We start from the raw sequence: 22,408 nt of genomic DNA, 5'->3' as shown, positions 1-22,408 counted from the left end.
CCCAGGAAGGACAGGCCCAGTACAGATGTCTCCCAGGTTCTTCACTGAAAATCTTCCACTGAAACTAACTGCTCAAATGGGCTTTAAAGGAGGTTTCTTCGTTGGGTTTTGGTGAACATGATCCACCTGCCTGTTACTTCCTGGAGGAACCAAACAGAACTGCTTTTCTGAAACTCATGTTGGATGTTCAAACTTCATTTCTTTTTTCTTTATGTGTACTTTAAAGTCTTTCTAACCCACTAAAGAAAATTTAGATGATAAAATTCTGTGACATTTATATTAGTTTATTCATGTATCTTTCATTTTCACTTAACATTTTTATAAAACATCTTTACCTTGCAGAATTAATGATATTCTAGGAGGTTTGGAGGAAGGTGCCAAATGACGATTGATATTTAAATGTAGGTTTAACATTTCCATGTAGGTTTAACATTTTCTTATGTTGTATCTTGATGATAGCACTATGTCTTTGAGAGAGCTAACAAATAGGAGCCTTTACAAATATGACAAAGAAGGATCATTTTTTTTTTTTTTTGGTTGAGAAGAAAACTGATTCCAAGGATTTTCTGAATAATTGTTCAGAAACTTTTTTTAAAAGTTTTTTTTTTTTTTATTTGAGAAGCAGAGTTACAAACAATAGGAGAGACATAGATAGAGGTCTTCCACCTGCTGGCTCACTTTTCAAATGGCTGCAACAGCCAGAGCTGGGCTGATCCAAAGTCAGGAACCAGGGGCTTCTCCGTGTCTCCCACGTGGGTGGGTGCAGGGGCGCAAGCACTTGGGTCATCCTCCACTGCTTCCCCCGGCCAGTAGGAGAGAGCTGGATCAGAAGAGGAGCAGCCAGGACTCAAACCAGTCCTACAATGGGATGCTGGTGCCGCAGGCAGAGGCCTAACCTACTATGCCACAGCATTAGCCTCTCAGACATTTTAATGCTGTAACACTGAGATTGAGAAGAATTAAAGGAAAGTACAGAGGAAAGGAGAATACTTTGGAATATTATTTGCTGCTGGGGTCGTTAATTTTATGTGTCAATTTAACTGTGACACAAGGTGACATCATAGTCTGGATTTTTTTGAGGAAAGCGAAGTGTGCTCCCTAAAATAAGTGACCTCATCCAATTAGTTGAGGTCTTGAAATAAATAGTAAAATAGAATTCCTCTTTCCTAACTGCCTTGTTTCCTGCCTTTAACTCCATGTAAAATATTGGGTCTTCTTGGGTCTCCATTGTACTGGCTGTTGGACAGGAACCACCCGCACTGCAGGCGGTGGCTTTACCCACTACACCACAGTGCCAGCTCCAGGAAATACTTTCTTTACCTTCTGTTTATAAATGTCACTAATTATATTATGGAAATATACATTTATCCTAATTTATTCTGGGTATGCATTGTGCATGGTTTTCTCATAAGAAAATAAGCAGAGATCTTCTTGGTAGGACTCTTTCTTCTTGGTTCTGCTCATCAGCAGTTAATTCTTGGTTTAAGAAAAGTGCTTTCACAACATTTGGAAAACAACAGATTTTTTTTCCTATGTGGAATGGAATGTATTTGAAGCAAATGCATTAGAAGAGTTAAGAGGTTTGGGACTTTTCTTTCTTTTGTTGTTGATTGAGGTGGCAGCATGTGTGAATGCGTCCTAAATTAGGGCTATGCTGATACATATGTAGAAAATGTGGGGCTGGTGTTTTGACCTAGCAATTAAGATGCCTGCATTTTATGTTGGAGTGCTTGGCTTCAGTATCTAGTTACAGCTCCTGTCTCCAGCTTCCCTCTTTTTTTTTTCGACAGGCAGAGTGGACAGTGAGAGAGAGAGACAGAGAGAAAGGTCTTCCTTTGCTGTTGGTTCACCCTCCAGTGGCCGCCGCGGCCAGCGCGCTGTGGCCGGCGCACCGCGCTGATCTGAAGGCAGGAGCCAGGTACTTATTCTGGTCTCCCATGGGGTGCAGGGCCCAAGCACTTGGGCCATCCTCCACTGCACTCCCGGGCCACAGCAGAGAGCTGGCCTGGAAGAGGGGCAACTGGGACAGAATCCGGTGTCCCGACCGGGACTAGAACCCGGTGTGCCGGCGCCGCAAGGTGGAGGATTAGCCTAGTGAGCCGCGGCGCCAGCATCCAGCTTCTCTCTAATGCAGACTCTGGAGCCAGCATTGGTGGCTCAAGAAGCCGGGTTCCTGCCACTCACATAGGAGACCTGGATTGAGTTCCCAGCTTCTGGCTGTGGGTCCAGTCCAGCCCTGGCTATTGTAAACATTTAGGGAATGAATCAGTGGATGGGAGCTCTCTCTATTTCTCTGCCTCTCAAATAAATAAATTTCTTAAAAAAAAAAAAAAAAAAAAAACCTTTAGGCTAAAATAAACATAGGGGCTAGTGTTGCAGCTCAGCAGATTAAGCTGCCACCTATGATGCCCTGGTTGGCGTCGTGGCTGCTCCACTTCTAATCCAGCTCCCTCCTAATGTGCCTGAGAAAGCAGCAAAAGATGATCCAAGTGCTTGGGCCTCTGTGACCCTTGTGGGAGACCTAGACAGAGCCCAGCCCTGGCTGTTGAGACGATCTCGGGAGTGACCCAGCAGATGGAACTGCACTCTCTCTCTGCCTTTCAAATAAATAAAAAAAATCTTTAGGGAAATAACCATAGATAAAACATATAAGGAAAAGTTTAAAATAGCCTTTAAATATATGGAATGCAATGTTAAGGTTATGATAGACTCAGAAAACTCTCTCCACTTTAAATTTAGTAATTCCTCAAAAATATGTTATAGATCACTAGGTAATAGACATATAAATTTGAGCATTTCTAAGAAAAAATATTTTCTAGCTTACCCAAACAAAAATTCCTCCTGCCTACCCTTCCTGAGGCTATCTTCCTAGTACTGTGTGATGTCTATTTTCTACTGAACAAAGTTAATTTTTATGAAGCAATAGAAATGCAAGCAATCTCTTTAGGAAGCCAGGCTTCCAAGTAGAGTAAATGCCTTTTGGTCCCAAGAAAAAGAGCAGAATGCAAGAAACTTCCTTGATCTTAATGTTTCTCTTTCCTGCCAGAAGCTTCAGTTGCTGGATTTTCTTGACTGCCTATCCTGACTGTGGCTCCTTTAACATTTTTATGAAAAGAAAAAGAATAAAAAAAAAAGACTACTGTTTTTCATCCCTTAAGAAACATGGGAGAATTTGAAGTAATGGTACGTGCATTTTGCTTTTTTGAAAAACATAATGCTCCTACTACTTCTCATTGGGAGATTTGTTGTTTTTTCAACATGAAAGGCACTTCCCTGCACACTGTCAGCTTCAGAAGGGGCTGCTGGAAGACTGAGTGCTGAGACTGTTGTCTGTACAGTCAGGACTTCCCAGGGGAGTTGAGCTCTGCATGCCTAAACCTGATTAGGTATAAAGGTGTGTGGGTGGAGGGGAGCATGAACACAGGCTCTGTCTCTCAGATTCTCCAAAGAGGAACATCTCAACGCTCCATCCTCCGCCCCTGCGCATTCCAGCCTGAGAGGGTGGGTATACAGATATCTCCTTGTTATGTGTAGGGCCACAACCTGAACTATCACATGAGACTCTTTGTTCTTTAATTCTGAATTAAAAAAAGTCACTTAGCGTTTTCCTTTTTAGCAAGCTTTCTTATAAAAATGATTTTGTATTTAGGGCAGCACTGGCCTTAGTATTCATGGGCCCCGCAGTGCACACCATTCTGTGTGTGTGCACCAGCACCTGCATGTGTGCTCATGTCCAAGGTGTCAGTGTTCTGCCCAAGCTTCAGCCACCTGCCCTTACTCCTCCCCACCCCTCCACACACAGAATTTTGCTCCACTTCCTCTCAGGGAGAATTCTGGCACAGTCAGTTTCTCTAAAAGGACTCTTCAGTCCCGAACCTTTCTTTTTACTTTACTTCCAATTTTGATGGAATGTTAATAGGCACTTAGCAATCTGCAGGGTGGGCCTATGTTTTATCCTTGGTCTCAGTTCCACTGTCTCACCCATTGTCTGGCCCCTACTCCTACCTAGCTCTTTAGATTTGGTTAGTGGGATGCAAGGAATAATCCTGAAGGCAATCCTAAGAAGTCAAGCTGAGGGCTTTGAGAGTTCACTATTCAGCCTACTGTGTAGACCCACCCTTGTTCACCCCGCCCCCCTCCCCGCACACGCACAGTGAGAGCTTTGTCCTTAGCTGAAACCCATGTGCAGAAGCTTCATGATGGCTGTGTGACCATCTCTGGAACCTGGCTGGCAGCAGCTCACCATAACTAATGAGAGCGCAGTATCTCTGTTCTGTGACACCGTTTGATTCCCACCCACACCAGATGTCTGCGGGGCACATAAGTGCAGTGCATACAGCCCACCCTCTTTCCACCTCACTCTCCTCTCTTGCATTGCACTGTTCTTTTCTAAAGTGGGCTGGCTCCCTGTCTAGACAACTCCCTCTCCCATCTCCAGATGGCTTTGTCTAGGAAGCCCGTAGACTCTCCCACTATCACTCCAGGGTGCATAGGCAGTTAAGCAGTCTCTTATGGAGTGACTCCAGTTAATGGACATTTGCCAAGCAAGAAGGCATGTGCCAAAAAGAAAATGGCACCATTTTCCTCACTTAGTGAATTCTCTGGTATGTTTATTCTTTCAGTGGCAAAAAGCCCTCACTCGGGACTTTTAGGATGGGCATCTCCAAAGCAAGAGTCCGAGCTTCTAAGATTCTTGTTGGACTTTATTTACCTGTAGTGGACCTGGATTCTAGGAAATAAATCCTTTCAAGGTGAAGTAAATTGGGAGACAGAAACCTGAGCCATGCTGTGGTAGGATTTGTGTTTCATAAACTCAGAAAGCTTGTTTCTTTTGGGTTTTACTCTGATTTTAATGCAACTTTCTGATTAGACTCACCTGCAGTGTGTTCCTGTCTTTCACCTGCCAAGATTCGTGCATATTCTCCTGAGTCCGGTTCTTTAAAACTTCATGTACTCTGTGGGCCTCAAACCTCTCACCATAGAAAAGCTGGACTAAGAAGGGCTCTCTTAATAGCTAGTTTTTCAGCATAGGCTGTTCTTACAAACTGTACCAGTTGGTCAGTTCTCTAGTATCGAATGCACTAGCACATCCTAACATTTTCTAATAATTTCCTTTGTCATGTAGTTAAAGTAGATGCAAGTATATACCTCTAATAGCACCTATTTCTTTGCTATATGCTTCCTTAGGTTCAAGAGAAGGAAGTAAAATGGAAACTAACATACCATATTACCGATGTGCTAATAAAAGTTCTGGCAATTGACAACTATATTACTATCTACATCACAGTTATGATTAGCAAAATGAAGCAGAAAAGATGATGATGATGCAGCAAGTAAAATCTGCAGTTACATTTCTCCATTATAATTTAAAAATCTATAAATTCTATATACTGCAGTTTGAAACAAAGAAATAATGTTTTCATGCTTGTTCTGCAGTAATGCATGCCTTTTCCTTGATTAACTTGTAGAATAATATTTGGGAAAAAGACATTTTAAAAATTCTTTGAAATAATTACAGATACATATTTCCATATAAAATAACAATTTAAGGTCTTTTCATTTGTAGCTTCCAGATCTATATGCTTATGAAATGGTTTTATAAATACCACAGCAAAATCTCTGTGTCACTCTTTGTTTACTTCATCACATTTTAGTTTTATCAGTTTTAACCTGAACCTCATTTTTCAAATATGTTGTAAAAATAAAAGTAAAAAGCCATAGGTATACAGTCTGAATAAATCAAACAGGTAAATGCCTGATCAAGAGTATTTATAAACCTTACCTATATTGCTGACAACAAAAATGTGATGTGGCATTTTTTAAAAATCTGGAAGAATTTCTCTTATTATTGAGCCTTGTGTCATTGATTATTTGCTGACCATAGTATTTTGAGATAAGTATTTTAGATCCAATTAAAAGCTATTACCTTCTCAGAATTTGCTATTTCCTCCGTGAGAAAAGTGGTTAAAAGTCAGAGATATAGAAAAGACCTCTTTATTTCTCTTGGTGGTTTTTTTTGTAGTCTGAAGACCATTCCTCATTGGTTAAACAAGGATGACAATGCCGATCTCATAGGATTGTTGTAAGAATTTAATGAATTTACGTGAGTATATCATGACATACAGCCCAATAAATGTTGGCCATTATTATTGAGCCCAGGCTGGCAATGGTTTTTCAAAACTAGTATTTAAATACTTCTTTTATGACAGAAATGAAAAGGAATTATCTAATAACAGAGTAGTTTTCAATATCAAAGAGTATAAACAGTGTAATTTTTAAATGTCCTTTCATCTTAATTTATCTTATTATAACTTTAAGATTTGTGACTTGAATGACCTAATTGAACAGAAAAACATTTGTCTTTGGGTTGAAGACATTGAATTTCTGTCTTCAGTTCCCCGAAGCAGCTGTTCTCATTGTCGCATTATTGTTTTATGGAGACGTTAACACTAACTATGCCAAGGCTGTTGTTATTTTGATAATGACACTCCAACAATGATAAGCCATGCTGTCCTGAAGCCTAACTCTTCAGCTGTCTGGGGTCATGTCTTAAGGTTAATTTCACTGGGGAGATCTTTGAGGAGTCAGATACATTATTGGAATAGCCTTGAGGATTTGTTTTTGGAGTTTCTGGCTGAGGTGGAGATGCCTGTTTCTAAAATATTCAGGCTTATGTCATCACTGGTTATGTTTTCCAAACTATGTTCCATGGAGCATTGGTTTTGCAAGATGATCCAAAAAATGTGGGCATTGTAGTTAGATAAGTTTACTCCATACTCCAGGTCCATTGGGAGTTCCACTTTGCATGCTATCTAACTAAAAGCTTGGAAACGTTTTTGGAGAAATACATCCGTGGAAGAATATTACTCTGAGGTATGATATTTTGAAGTTTAAAACAAGCACCTTTTTCAGATATTAAAGAAACCCCAAATCTTAAGGCCCATTTTGGCCCTCCATGCTGCTGTGGCTGATTTACTTAGGAGATGACCACTTATCCCAGTGAGGGTTAAAGACAGTTTTCAGGTTCCATAAGGGAGTGCTCATTTTACATTTCCATTTTTGGCACCTAGAGTTCTTCCTTCAGGCATGAACACAAGGTATCTGCATTCTAGACTTTTGGCTTAAAAATTGAACTTGAAGTACATATATCCTGTAACAGCCACAGGTGAGGAGAGAAAATAATCATGTATTTTCTCCATTCTAAGGACAGTCCCTCACCTAAACACCCTCACTACTGGGTAAGAATTTAGAACAGCAGTAAATTGCTTCTTGAGATGCCCGTATCTCATTATTGGCGTGCCTGGTTTGGGTCCTGGCTACTCTGCTTCCAATCTATCTTCCTGCTAACGAGAATCCTGGGAGGCAGCAGGTGATGGCCCAAATACTTGGCCCTGCCACCCATGTGGGAGATCTGGGGTGAGTTCTGGGCTCCTAGCCTCAGTCCAGCCCAACCTTGGCTTTTACAGGTATTTGAGGAGTGAGTCAGCAGATGGAACATCTCTTTCTCTTCGTCTTTAAAATAAACATGACAATTAAAAAACCTTTTAAATGCACCCTCACTGAATGACATTCACACTATTCTGTCAAATTTTATTGAAGATATAAGTAATACATAATATGATTAATATTGTTTTTCAGACTTCTATTGCATATTTTTGTTGAAGACATGGTATTACTAAATATCCTTTGTTTAAATTCTCTTGATTAGTACTTCTTCATAAATTCTGCTTATATTATAGTAGTAAATATGTTTGCATTTTTCTAAAAAGCCCGAGTATTTTATCTCATCAAATGAATCAAATGTAATTAAGTATCCTTTCATGTTTTCCTTTTTGTTTAGACTGCCAGGAACATCAAAGTCAAAGTTAATACTCACCATAATAATATCTACACATGCTTCTCTTAAACAGGCTTATATATTACTTTAATTCCTTTGGAAGCAGGTGGTACTTGAATTTTGTATTAAAAGTTAAATGCTTCTTATACAATGCCAAAAATTAATCTTCACACCATTTTAAAAAAAGGATTTATTTGTTTATGTGGAGTAGTGACAGATAAAGAGACCTCTACTGTCTGCTGGCGCACCCAAGTGGCCACAACAACCTGGTCTGAGCCAGGCTGAAGCCAGGGGCCGTGAACTCTCTCTTGGCCTCCTGCATGGGTGGCTTCAGCTCAAGCCCTTGGGCCATTCTCCACTGCCTTCCCGGGAGCATTTGCAGGAAGCTGAATGGGCAGCAGGGTAGCTAGAACTTCAACTGGCACTCTGATGTGGGATGCAGGCATCACAAGCAGTGACTTAGCCTGCTGTACCACAAGGCTGGCCAGTCATCTTCACACCATTTTAAATGTTTTCATGGAAGTCAAGTTGTATGTGTAATAGATTTAACATTGGGATTCATAGCTTCTTAGCCCATTATATAGCTAAATCCTTATATAGAGAAATTATGGTTAAAAATATTCAAAACTTTTATAAAATTCAGTACACAAAACATTTTAGAATGTTACTTAAGCATGATAGCTTTCTAAAAGCTTTCATAATTGAAAGGTGAAATACACAGCAGACCCATAGAATGGCAGATGTCCTAAACAGCACTCTGGCCTCAGAATCAGCCCTAAGGCATGCGGATCCGGCTGAAAAGCCCATGAGAGTATTTCAGGCATGGAAAGCCAAGACACTCTGGGGGAAAAAAAAAAAAAAACTAAATGAAAGATCTCTGCGAGTGAGATCCCAGTGGAAAGAATGGGTCATCAAAGAAGGAGGTACCTTTCTCTGAAGGGAGGAGAGAACTTCCACTTTGACCATGGCCTTGTCTAAATATGATCAGAGTCAGTGAACTCAGGGGGCTTCCATAGCCTTGGCAGCTCATGACAAGAGCCTAGGGTGATTACTGAGGCCATAAACAAGAGTGTCAAATTGTTAAGTCAACAACAGGAGTCACTGTGCACTTACTCCTCATGTAGGATCTTTGTCTTTAGTGTGCTGTATATTGAGATTTAGTGCTATAACTAGTACTCAAACAGTATTTTTCACTTTATGTTTCTGTGTGGGAGCAAACTGTTGAAATCTTTACTTAATGTATGCTAAACTGATCTTCTGTATATAAAGAGAATCGAAAATGAATCTTGATGTGAATGGAAGGGGAGAGGGAGTGGGAAAGGGGAGGGTTGCGGGTTGGAGGGACGTTATGGGGGGGAAGCCATTGTAATCCATAAGCTGTACTTTGGAAATTTATATTCATTAAATAAAAGTTTGAAAGCAAAAAAAAAAATCCACTGAAAAATGAAAATCCAATAATATTGTCAAAGTTAGCCTTGAATTTGCAGTAAACATTATCTTTATGTAGAAAAATATGATTTGTAGCTCATAATTGATATGGCCTATGCTTTGTGTAATAAAATTATTTCAAAATCCTTAAAAAAAATAAAAGGTGAAATAGTAAAATTAAAAAATATAGACTGTGGCCATAATCTAAAAATGTACATAATTTTAAAAGTAGATCTTCATTACTTTTTCTAAAGTATGCTGAAGATACAAGTTTGTTCAGTGAAAAACAGATATATGAGAGTACTTTAAAATATCTATGGAAAAATGGGGTTTAAAGATTCATGTATTTTGGTACCAAAAAATGAAGTAATTTTTTCATGATACACATTGTGAACTTTTTGAGATGACTCCTTTTTGTTTTAGGCAGCCTATCTGAGATGCTGGGCCAGAAACTGGTGGATGGTGCTGGCAATCCAAGCTCAACCAGTTTTGCACAGTGCATTGAACTGTGTTTTGTCAAAGAGGGAGGACACGTGAAACACATCATGTATTATAACGTAACATCGATCAACCAGTTTTATGTGTATTCCTGTATGTTTTTGGCCACCCTCAGGATTCAGTTAATTTTAAGCATTAATAATAAAGAAAAAGCCTTAATAGTCTGTGGTCACATTTTATTATGTCTCATTTCATTTACGTATTTTTTCATTGATTCCAGGATAGCACCACGACTGCTCTAATAATTACCCCAAGTAAGACAGGGTTCTGATATAGGAGAAGCCATTTCTTCAAACCTCTATATCCTAAAAGTTATTTTTTTGTCTTGATTCCCTGAAACCATGATACAATTGTTTTAAAGTCTATGCCTAGAGAGTGGAAACTAAGGAAAAGGAATGATGACTGAATTCAAATCTTTTTTTTCCCAAAGGTTTATGTATTTATGTATTTATTTTAAAGGCAGAGTGATAGATATTGTCTCCACTGGTTCACTACCCAAATGGCCTCAACAGCCAAGACTGGGCCAGGCTGAAACCAGGAGTCTGGAACTCTGTCCTGGTCTGCCATGTTGGTGGCAGGGAACCAAGTACTTGGGCCATCATCTGCTGCTGCTATAACTAGTACTCAAACATTAGCAGGGAGCTGGATCAGAAGCAGAGCAACTGGGATAAGAATTGATACTCCGATGTGGGTTGCTGCAAAGGTTTAACCTGTTGTGTCACAACACTGGCCACAAATTCAAATCGTAAAAGGCAATCTTGTAGAGAAGGTTAAGGGCCTACTCTGTGTACACTCAAAAGTGGAATTTGAGCCAGTGGATGAAAGCCCTAAAACACAGATTTCAGCTAGAGTACCAAAAAACAAGCAAAAAGAACATAAGCGAAATGACATGTTCATATCTGACTATTATTTATAGCTTTTGTCTCTACTCTTGAGAAAAAATGATTTTTCTACTTAGTATTTATTGAATTCTTTATTTAATGGAGGATTACACTTGTGATTATAAATTAAATTAAAATATGTCATTGTGAAAATTTTTAAAAATATGAAAAGGAGCAGAGGGTGTAGTGGGAAGTATCATTGTGCACTTAAAACTGTACATATGAAATGCACGAAATTTGTTCCTTTTTTATTAATAAAACATAAAAAGAAAGTTTAAAAAGAATTATGTGTTAAAAATAGAATCAATTACCTTGTAGAATTGCCTGCTTCTGGATATATTTAAAAAGAGTTTCAAAGCCAATTTCTGGATGATAAAGCATCATTTTTTATGGTCTCTCAAAACTCCCCATTCTTCCCCATCATAGCACCTGATCCATCACTGTGTTCCAAGCTTTTGTCTGTTTCCAGGAAGGTCCTGGTGAGGGCAGTCATCATGTGGTACTTATTTTTATATCTCTGTCTCTTAGCACACTGCTTAGCACATTGCTTAGTAAATGTTTGTTGAATTGATAAATGCGTGAACAACTGCAATTGAAATAATTGTTTTTAAACCTTTTCATTGTTGTTTTCAAACTACAGAACCTGTCCTTCAAATAAAAGTCTGTCAAGGAGACCCGCTATATAAGAGATAAGCATGGAGCTGCTCTGATTAGGAAGAGTTTTCTCTCTCTCTCTTAAAGATTTATTTATTTATTTGAAAGGCAGAGTTACAGAGAAGCAGAGGCAGAGAGAGAGAGAGAGAGAGAGTCTTCCATCTGCTAGTTCACTTTCACTCCTCAAATGGCCACAGTGGCTGGAGCTGGGCCTATCCAAAGCCAGGAGCCAGGAGTTTCTTCGAGTCTCCTACATGGGTACAGTTGGGCCATCTTCTGCTTTCCCAGGCCATAGCAGAGAGCTGGATTGGAAGTGGAACAGTCGGGACATGAACTGGTGTCCACATGGGATATTGGCTCTGCAGGTGGAAGCTTAGCCAACTACACCGCAGCTAAGGCCCCGATTAGGTAGAGTTGTTAAGACCTAGAGATCTACCTACACACTTAGTCCTTGCAGCATCTAGAATCAGTGAGATTAGATGACTTTGGTTTACTTTTTGATTTCTAATTTTTGATTTGCATTCTATGTCAGGTTTTCTGTGTATCATTTTCATACTTAATGTTCCATTTTCTTAAATGCTTTCTGAGTTTAAGAGCCCGATGCCAAGTGGGAGGGACCTATGGTTGTCTTCAGTCTCAGACCCCATTTCCTGAGTCCTTAATCTGGAAAGGCTGTATGAGAGACCCATTCCTTACCCTGAGCATTTTTGCTGCAGGCTTTTGGCTTTAAGAGATTTTGGGTGTTAGTATCACGGCCTCAGTGTTCTTTCTGGTTCTTGACATTGTCTATGGATGAACTGGGACCTGTACAAGCCATGTTCACTACTTAAGGGTGAAATTACCCACCCCTCCCATCTCCAAAAAAGAAAGCAAGCAAAATGAGACCCAACACTGGCTATGGGAATAGGTGTCTTATTGGCCCTCAGCCCCGCTTTATCATCTGCCCTTAGGCAGAGAGAGAAAGAGGAGACTAATGCTAGCGATAGACTCTGGCAGCAGATTGGCCAGAAAGACAGAGGAGAAAATAGTGAATGGGAGAGGGAAAATATGGGTCCCTGGCATTAATGTGCCCTAAACCAGGGATATTCACAGTTCAAGTGCTTCCATGTCCTCCCTGTCTCATCCTCCAAACAATAGCACTTTTTAACCTTGAGAGTCCTTGAAAAAAAGCCATTGATTAAATGTACTGACCAGAGATAGAATATTGTGATTGATTTGCATGGATGAGATGAGAATTGGCAGTGGTGAGGACACTTTGAATACTCTCAATTTAAGGAATGTGTTTAATCCCATTTTCAGGAGATTTGAGATTACTATGGAAATAACTTTGAATTGTTTTATTGTGTTAAGTTAGTAAGTAGAGATGGTATTTTAGATACGTTAAAGAGAAATATTCATGGATAAAGAGGAAAGTAGAAGAGGGGCCAAAGTGAAGAGAAAGGAGACAGAAGATAATTTAAAAGATCATCTTGCGCCTTTTTTTCTGCACACCATGTATCTACCTCCATTCCAGCAGTTTTCATATAATTGCTTGGGTGAATGAACGAGTGAGTGACTTCAGTAGGCACTCAGTAAATGCTATTGGGCACAAACAGAAACGAAGGAAGGAAAAGTGTGCCAGGCATAACTTTGACTACTGGCAATAAGGTGGGGGAAAATAAGCCTCCTGTCAACCATGGGAACTGCTGATTGAACATCCTTGTTGCAGTGTCTTTAAGCAAAGTTTTGGGTTGAAGCTAGTTTTGCAAATGAAATGATTTTCAAAATCCTTATCAGTCTTGAACAGGTGAATAACCTATTTTCTGAACCATCCTAAATTTAGCATCCACCCCAAGCTGTCTGCCCTGCCTCCGTTGCCCTGTCTCAGCACATGACCTTCTCTCATAGGTCATGGAGAACACTGGAAGGGTATAATGACTGGTGTTAAAGAGGGAAGGGTGTAATAATTGATGTTAAAGAGAGCATTTGAGGTAGAGGTGAGGGCAGTGCCAGGAACTCATGTCACTCAGAGCTAATGATTCGTCATGTGCTAACAGGGCAAAATAGTCAAAGAAAATTAAAGATAACAAGGACAAAGGGAATAAGAAAAAAGGTAAAATAATGTAACTTGGGAGGAAAAAATTAAAATAACTCAAACAGTGTTAGTAAAAATCTAGAAGGAAGGAAAATAACAGAAACAGTAAGGACAGTCTTAAAAATGAAGTGCTGCTCAGTGTGAAGTCTAAGGAAGGCAGCACCGCCAGAGAGGAGCAGAGGCCTTTGCTCCTGGCAGCCCTGGTGGCATGGCAGGCTTCCCCTGGGTCCTCTTCAATTTCTGTTTTCAGTTCAGAAACTTGAGGTGGTCTACCTTCAGGCAGATGTCTTACAACCCCTCCTCGGTCTGCAGTGAAGACATTTCCAGGGCTGAAAATGATTGCAGCTCCTGTCATCCTGAGAGGATCCCTGCATATGCACAAACTTTCATGCCTTCACCCCCCAGCCTGGGACCCCAAGGCCTTTGCTAGAAACATCCTCAGCTCCCTGCATATGACAGGTGCACTCTCACCTCACTCCCTGACTGTACAGGCTCTGGGAGAGGGTTTCTGATATGGAACACTTGATCACATATGTTCCTCAGCCTGTTTAGTATAGTGTCCATCCCAGTACTGTTTGGAAAGGACTTTAACAAAGGTCACCATGACAGCTAACTGCTCAGGGCCTGATTACATGAATTCTTTTTGGTATTCTTCCTGTTACACGTACTCTCTATGGAAAGGATACTTCCTTCTTTCTTTCCTTCCCTGATTTCTGTGAATTTTACCTGGACCTTCACTGTCTTTGGGCTGGACTTGCTTCAGCTCTTCACCAGCCTCCAGTCTGCTCTGAATACCCAACATGTCAATCTTCAGTGGGGAGCCAAGTTGTGCTCTGTACTTCCTTGCTTATTTCACATTCTTATGAGTTTTGTGATTCCATCATTGTAGCTGTATTTTTCAGGCAAGAGTAGGACATGCAGAAGCACTAAACTTTGAAATTTTCTCTCCTATGTGATATAAGTTCAAAATAAAAGTAGTGCTGGAGACAGGTGTCCTGGTGCCACTGCCTAATATGTTGGCATCCCTTAGTGGAGCATCTGTTCAACTGCTGGCTGTTCTGCGTCCTGTACTGCTCCCTGCTAGTGCGCCTCAGGAAGCAGCAGAAGATGGTCCAAGTGCTTGAGTCCTTGCCACCTGTGTGAGGTTCAGGTGCAATCCCAGGCTTCTGGCTTCAGCCTGATCTAGCCCCCAGCTGTTGCCAGCATTTGAGGAGTAAACTAGCAGATGAAGATCTCCTCCTGTCCCTGATTTCCCTCTTGTTATCACTCTGCCTTTCAAATAAATAAAATAAAAACCTTATAAAATAAAAAAGGGCTGACATTATAGTACAGCAGGTTAAACCTCTGCCCATGATGCCAGCATTCCATATGGGCGCTGGTTCAAGACTGGGCTGCTCCACTTCCAATCCAGCTCCCTGCTGATGTACCTGGGAAAGCAGCAGAAGGTGGTCCAAGAGCTTGGGCCCCTGCACCCATGTAGAAGACCTAGAAGAACTCCTAGGCTCCTAGCTTCCACCTGGCCCAGCCCCAGCTGTTGTGGCCATTTGGAGAGTGAACTAGCAGATAGGATCTCTCTCCACTTCCTAGCCCCCAACTCTGCCTTTCAAATAAATAAATCTTTTTTAAAAAATAAATAAAAAATAGTAGTGGACAGCCATTAAAATAAGTGAGTTTAATAAAGTTCGTACAATTTCCATAATGGTAATGAATTTGGGAGAAGATGCTAAATCTCTTTTTTCAGAAAGTCTGTGGTTACCTTCTGCACCCTAGTTTTGCTGATGCTGTAGTTGTTGTCACTGTGAAAGGTAACCCAGCACTGTTGCTGTTATCATGCATCCCTGATCCTTGTGTATCCTGCTCTCAGGGTGGCATGGCCTCTTCTTGCTCCAGCCACCCTCCCAAAAAGTAACTCAAACCGGATGGAACTCATTATTACACAATTGGTATAGTAATCTCAGCCTTTTTTCATTCTTGCCCATGGAGTTCTCCATCTTCTATGCATTGGGCAGTTCCTCCATTTTCTGTTGCATGTGGTCTGTATTTATCACATGACCATCACATGTTTAGTGATACAGCATTGAGATCCTGGAATGAGTCTTGGCAGATGCTGGTGCCCCTTCATGTGACCACTCCTGGTCATCGCTTGGATCCTAGCTTATCCCCATGCACTCTGAGAAATCTCCCCTTATCCATCCCTAAGATAAGGTGAAATTCACTTGCTGAATATTACCCAATTCTCTTATGTCTTCTTTATAATTCACAGTATGCACTTGTCATGGCTTGTTCAATATCATAAAATCCCCAAAAGCAGAAACCATTTCTGTCTTGTTGAAACCTGTTGCTCCCCCTCTTCATGGAGGAACGACACTGAACCCTGCGCTGTTCTTTTGTCTGCTCAGCCCTTCCCGGGTTTGCTGCTGGTTCTTCCCAGGTTGGCTACCGACCCTTCCACCTCCGTGGAAGGGCGGTTCCCCCTGCCACTTTCCCCACTTCCACGGGGGAGTGGCACACCACCGGCCGGCTCTCTCAGGGGCTGCTCACGTGTTATTCGGATAGATGTTCCTGGTGCATGTTGTCTCTCTCCTCCTTTATAGTCCTCTTCCACCAATCCCAACTCTGCTACCCACACGCCGAGTACACTGCTCTCCTCCAATCAGGAGCAAGTCCTGCTGTTTATTGGTTGAACTGGAGGCAGCTGTGTAGAAGCTGTTTCCTCCTCTCCCAGCGCCATATTGTGGGAGAGCAGATGCATAGAATAAGTCTTAATTCGAGTTAACAGTCTAGTCCGAGTTGCTCCCCACAGATCCCCCTTTCTTTTTATTTTTTGGTGTTGATACGCGCCTGTCTTCGGTGCCCCGCGGCGCACACTCTGCTCTGCTTGCTGGAGTTGCCCACAGGTGCTTACAAGCCCTACCAATCAGGCAAACCGAATCCGGGTCCTCTCTTCGCCATGTTGTGAGGAGGTTTTTAGGCGCTGATGCATGCCTGTCTTCGGTGCCCTGCAGCGCATGCTCTGCTCTGCTAGAACTGCCTGCAGGTGCTTACAAGCCCTACCAATCAGGCAAACCAAATCCAAGCCCTCTCATTGCCGTCTTGTGGGGAGACTTATTGATATTGATTTGTGCCTGTCTTCGGTGACCTGCAGCCGCCCACAGGTGCTTATCATCTTACTAATCAGGCAGACCGAATCCAAGCCCTCTCATTGCCGTGTTGTGGGGAGGCCTTATTTTTCTCTATTTCTCTACCTCCGGGCATTCCTATTTCTCCTATTTTACTTCTATCTGCCAGCATTCCTATTTCTCTCATTTTACTTCTAAACTTCTATTTCTCTTATCCCCGCGGCTTCCCGGCACCCACCCCGAGGCTGCTTCTCGGCGCCTCGCCCTGCGGCGGCTTCCCAGCTTCACACGCTCCGCGGTCTCCGCGCCCTTTGCGCCCGCATGGCCTCCGCGCCAGCCCCGCATTTCCTACTCGCGCCCCGTGCGCTCTCCCCACTTGTGCCCCGCGCGCTCTCTCTGCGCGCGGCGGCTTCCGCAAGACACACAGCCTAGCTCACGTTTCCACCACCGGCTTTCAGTCTAAGTTCCCCGGGCTAACCTAGCGAAATGCAACCTATAGCTTACGTCTCCGCTCCCGGTTTGGCTTCCTGTCTTTTGCTCCCCGGGCTAATCTGACGGATTCCAACCTGGCTTATGTCTCCGCCTCTGGTTTTAGCTTTTCGCCTTTTGCTCCCCGGGCTGACTTGAAGAATTCCAACCTGGCTTACGTCTCCGCCTCAGCCTGCCCCCACAGCTTCTTCCTCCCTAACATTTTTCTCTACCCGGTATGTTTCCTAACTTTTCTTCCAACAATATTCCCCTCTCATTTCTCCTGGCTTCTCCCCACAGTCCATATCCGAGTCTAAGTTTCTTCTAGGTTTCACCTTCGCTTTCAACCTTAGAGATTTCTCCCAGCTTCCCCCCGTAGTCCGTATCTGAGTCTATGCCTAGGCTTTCGATAGCTTCTTCCGGCACCTTTTCCATCCGGCTTTTCCCCAGGCTCTTTGCTAGTCTCTCTCTCTGGTATTTTCCCACTTCTTCCCGCTTCTACCCTCCTAAGTTTCCTATCCGAGTCACGGCACCATTATGTCACTCCCCCTCTTCATGGAGGAACGACACTAAACCCTGCCTAGGCTTCATATCCGAGTCACGGCACCATTATGTTGCTCCCCCTCTTCGCGGAGGAATGACACAGGACCCTGCGCTGTTCTTCTGTCTGCTCGGCCCTCCCCGGGTTTGCTGCTGGTTCTTCCCGGGTTGGCTACCGACCCTTCCACCTCTGTGGAAGGGCCGTTCCCCCTGCCACTTTCCCCACTTCCACAGGGGAGCAGCACACCGCCGGCCGGCTCTCTCTGGGGCTGCTCAGGTGTTCCCTTTAGATGTTCCCTGTGCATGTTGTCTCTCTCCTCCTTTATAGTCCTCTTCCACCAATCCCAACTCTGCTACCCACACGCCGAGTACGCTGCTCTCCTCCAATCAGGAGCAAGTCCTGCTGTTTATTGGTTGAACTGGAGGCAGCTGTGTAGAAACTGTTTCCTCCTCTCCCAGCGCCATATTGTGGGAGAGCAGATGCATGGAATAAGTCTTAATCGAGTAACAGTCTAGTCTGAGTTGCTCCCCACAAAACCTATATTCCCCATGCCTAACATTCTTCCCATTACTATAAGTACATGTGAAGCTGAACAGATGAGATCTAAATAATAAATTGACAAAAATCCCATTTTACTTTTCCTGATCCAATTTGAACATCATCTCTTTATGAAGCCCCCCACCACTGACAAGAATGTACTTACTCATTCTGCTAGGGCTCTTTTAAAGTTCACTAGCAAAATGACAAGGTCGTGAAGGGTGAGGAAAGACTGAGGAACTGTCATAGAATGGAAGAGATTTAAGAGACAGATGACTATATGCAATGCAGGATCCTGGGATGAATCCTGGAACAGAAGAAATGGGAAAACTAGTGAAACAGATCAATTGTATGACTTCATTAATAGAATTAGCCCAAGGTCAAGTTCTTAGTTTTGATAATGGATAAGGTTATGTGAGATAATAATGTTAGAGGAAACTGGATAAAATATATATGGGAATGTTTTGTACATGTAAAACTTCTTGAAGTTTAAAAGTAATTCCAAATAAAAAGTTGAGAAAAAAGTCAATTTGGGTTTTCTCACATACAAGGAGTTTATCTTTAAATTTAGATTCCTAGCCCCTAGTAGTGTTAGCCTATTAGGTGCTCAGTAAACACCAAATTAATTTGTCCTTGTTTGCTCCCTGTTTAATTGTTTGTATTCTGTGTCTTCTCCTTTACCTTCCTGCTGTCCCTAGCAACAGCTTGGCTCCTTTAGGGAGGACTGGGTCCCAGAGTGCGTGTGCTCGGGAGGCCAGCATCCCGCCTTTTGGTGGCATTGATACTATATTGCGTACATCCTGTGCATTGGTAATTTGTTTTCATCAAGACAGAGTAAGGAAGCAGAGAAACACTAGAGAAAAGTGGACTGAATAGGAGGCCTGGTCTCTCCCTGTCTTGAATTTAAATGGTACTGTTTTACCTTTGAATTTGAAACTTTTATGAATATTTTCATGCCAAGATATTCCTGTTGGTCTCCCAGCAGAGCCTTATTTTTATTCCCCCCACCTTATTTTGTACACTGAGGAATCACTACCATTTAACTAATGCATCTCTTCTCAAATTTTGGACAGAAAGCGGCCTTCCAAAATATCTTTTTTTTTTTTTTTTTGACAGGCAGAGTGGACAGTGAGAGAGAGAGACAGAGAGAAAGGTCTTCCTTTGCCGTTGGTTCACCCTCCAATGGCCACCGTGGCCGGCGCGCTGCGGCCGGCGCACCACGCTGACCCGAAGGCAGGAGCCAGGAGCCAGGTGCTTTTCCTGGTCTCCGATGGGGTGCAGGGCCCAAGCACCTGGGCCATCCTCCACTGCACTCCCTGGCCACAGCAGAGAGCTGGCCTGGAAGAGGGGCAACCGGGACAGAATCCGGCGCCCCAACCGGGACTAGAACCCGGTGTGCCGGCGCCGCTAGGCAGAGGATTAGCCTAGTGAGCCGTGGCGGCGGCCCCCAAAATATCTTAAAAAGGTGATAGGACATTTTTGTCCTCAAACACTGTGGTAGAAAGCAATATTATGACTTTTATTAAGATTAACTTATAAAAGTGGGAAAAATAAGTTGACAACCTCAGAAGACCTTATGAAATCCCCTGAGGATTCTAAGCTTAGTCCATCACTTTAAAATGACTATATAACAAGATGGAATTAATAAGAGCTATAATAAGACCTTCTAATCAGCTGAAATTTTAATAAATTCTTTCTAAAGCCCTTTATTGAAACCTTTAAGAAATTTAGGGTCAGCATATAGTTATTTGCCTCTTGCTCATAGAAACCTTAACCTTGGATATGCAATTATTTTCTATTGAAAACACATAATACTGCATTTCAGTCATAACTGGACTGTCATGTGCCCTCATACGCCATGCACTGCTAACAACAGAGTTTAGATTGTTTTAGCAGAGTCCCTCTTGTCTGTTTCTCAGTTTCCTCCCCTAGGGCTTTCTGCTGTGCACAGCTACCTACCTATGTATTTCTGGGGCATCTGTCGTCTCTGTATCTAGGCACTCACACCTCAGAAGCACAAACATCTGCATATGGAAAGTTTGAAACTTTATAGAAAAAATTTGTACACTGCAAGAAGAACAAGGCAACTTGCACAGTCTCATTCTTTTCACATAAAATGCAGGTAATTGGATGGGCAGTTTCCAACAGAGTTCAAAGAAGAAAACAGAAAGCTCCAGTTTTCGTGTGTATTGCGACTTTGGGTGAATGTTATCTACTTTGTGAGGTATCACAAATACTTCGGCAGGCTCAACAGATCTGGAAACTCAGCAATATTTGTTAGATCTCAGTCTCTGTAATGGTGAAATCTTTGTCCATGAGTACACTGCACAGTGACCTATTTTTTAAACTCTTTAGCTTTACCATGAAAAAGCTGAATGGAAGTCAGCCTTACATTTTAATAAGCTTTCTATATATCAGGCGGTGGGATTGCCATATGCAAAAGACTAAAATGCCATAAAACCCCTGATTGCATTTATCTTTGAGGCGCAGTCTTTAGAATATAAATTACCAACATTTTGAACACATTCCTTACTTGTATTACTTTAATTCATAATTGAGTACACCATGGATCAGCGCTCAGATCAACTGGCTTTCTGTCAGTTGATGGAATACCTTCATGACTTCCATTTTTTTGCATGCAATTTGATACTACAATAAAAAAGAAAATATACTGAAATGCTCCAGTAAGCACTGCTACTCACGTCAAGATGGCGTCACTGTTCAACTGAAGTGTTGGCCAGTGGGCAGGGTGGTACCACCATGAAGTGCTTTGAAATATTTGTTCACTAACTGATGTGTGAAAGCTTGGGTTGAGGACGTCTCTAACAAGGTTGTACTGCAGTGCCCTCTAGCCTATGTAGCAGGAAGAAAAATGTTTTCCCTCTGTGGTGTTCATTTCTAGTGGTGTATTATTAGTTATATAAAGGGTATTTACTTTCCCTTAACTGCTCTAAATGCTTTTTGTTATAGCAGACATGAAAGTTGCTTTCTTAAAGAGTCAGTGCCTTGGGGCTGGCACTGTGGCACAGCAAAAATAAATCATAGCCTGCAGCACCAGCATCCCATATGGGCGCCAGTTTGAATCCCAGCTGCTCCTCTTCTGATCCATCTCCCTGCTAATGTGCCAGGGATAGCAGAGGAGGATGGCCCAAGTGCTTGAGCTCCTGCACCCACATGGGAGACCCAGAAGAGGTATCTCTCCTTCTTTATCTCTCTCTTTAACTCTTCCTTTCAAGTAAATAAATAAAATATTTAAGAAAAAAAAAAAGAGCGTCTTTGTGTAGAAGAAGTGTCCAGTATCTGAAAGTGTCAACAGCTACAGAAACACCCCCACTGGACTGTCCAGGAGTTGTTTTGCTTGATTGAGAAAAAGTAGGGATGAGCTCAGCTTCCCACCTCTCTTCCTCAGCCCCCGTTGAACGGCAGTAATGTATAAATTCTGTGCTTGAGTGTGATTACAGCAGGCTTCTTAGTGTTCTCTATTTATCATTGATCCTTCACTCTTGTCCGTTACCCACAGTCTCTTCCTTCATATCAGTTTGGGAAAGAAAATTATCTATAGATTTCAGTCTTACTGCCCATCTTAAGTTCAATGAATAGACTAAAAGAGAATACTTCTATTTTCTAGAATTTTTCTTGGATCACTGGCCATCTGTGGTTTTTTTTCTTCCCCATCTCTCCCTCAGAGAGAAACCTTGGGAAAATAAAACTTAACCCCAAGGATTTGAGTAAGCAAGGCCACCATATATTATTTTCAGAGACTTTTTGTAAAAGGGTCTTTATATTTCTTTAAGATCTCCAAATTGTAGAAGTATGTGAACAGCAGAATGTAATTTATTCTGCTCTGTCAGTAAGTAACTTTGATTTTTTTTTAAAAAAGCAACCTTTTTCTTGACAATAGAAAACATTTAGTGGAGAAAAGCACTTCTGAGGTATTAGAGAAATGTAGACTTTTTAACTTAAAAAAGGCACTGCAAACATTTACACTGTGCCATAAACTACAGTTATGAATAATTAACACAAAAGTAGGATTGCCAAAATAAATGATAACTGTGGATTGTAGTGCAGTGCTTTTTTTCTGGTTGATTTGCATAGGATAGTAATAAGCAAAGAATTTCAAGTCATTAAATGTGAATTAACAAGTAAGTATTTTAATGGCTATGTTGGTCTTATTTCAGAATTTTGCCAATTATTTAACTCTAAACCCTTCTTTTACATTTACTCAAGAAAAAAATATTGAACCATTTGTCTAAATAGTGAGTATCTGAAGGTAAGCAGATACAAAATCCATGGTTTGAAAATATAAAATTTAGCAATTTTTCACATATGTGAAGCTTTCCCCAGTGCTCAATCCTGAGTATTGAAATGAGC

General features: G+C 41.8%; 1 protein-coding gene across 2 annotated transcripts in view; it reads left to right on the top strand.

Annotated features, from left to right (window-relative positions):
- Positions 1 to 22,408, top strand: part of GRIP1 (glutamate receptor interacting protein 1) — a 739,429-nt gene that overhangs the window by 161,420 nt on the left and 555,601 nt on the right. The window lies entirely within an intron of this gene.

This window comes from Oryctolagus cuniculus, chromosome 11, assembly GCF_964237555.1.
Source record: "Oryctolagus cuniculus chromosome 11, mOryCun1.1, whole genome shotgun sequence".
Classification (NCBI taxonomy): Eukaryota; Metazoa; Chordata; class Mammalia; order Lagomorpha; family Leporidae; genus Oryctolagus; species Oryctolagus cuniculus.
Note: the sequence above shows the minus strand (reverse complement) of the source record. Positions and strands in the feature narration are given on the sequence as shown.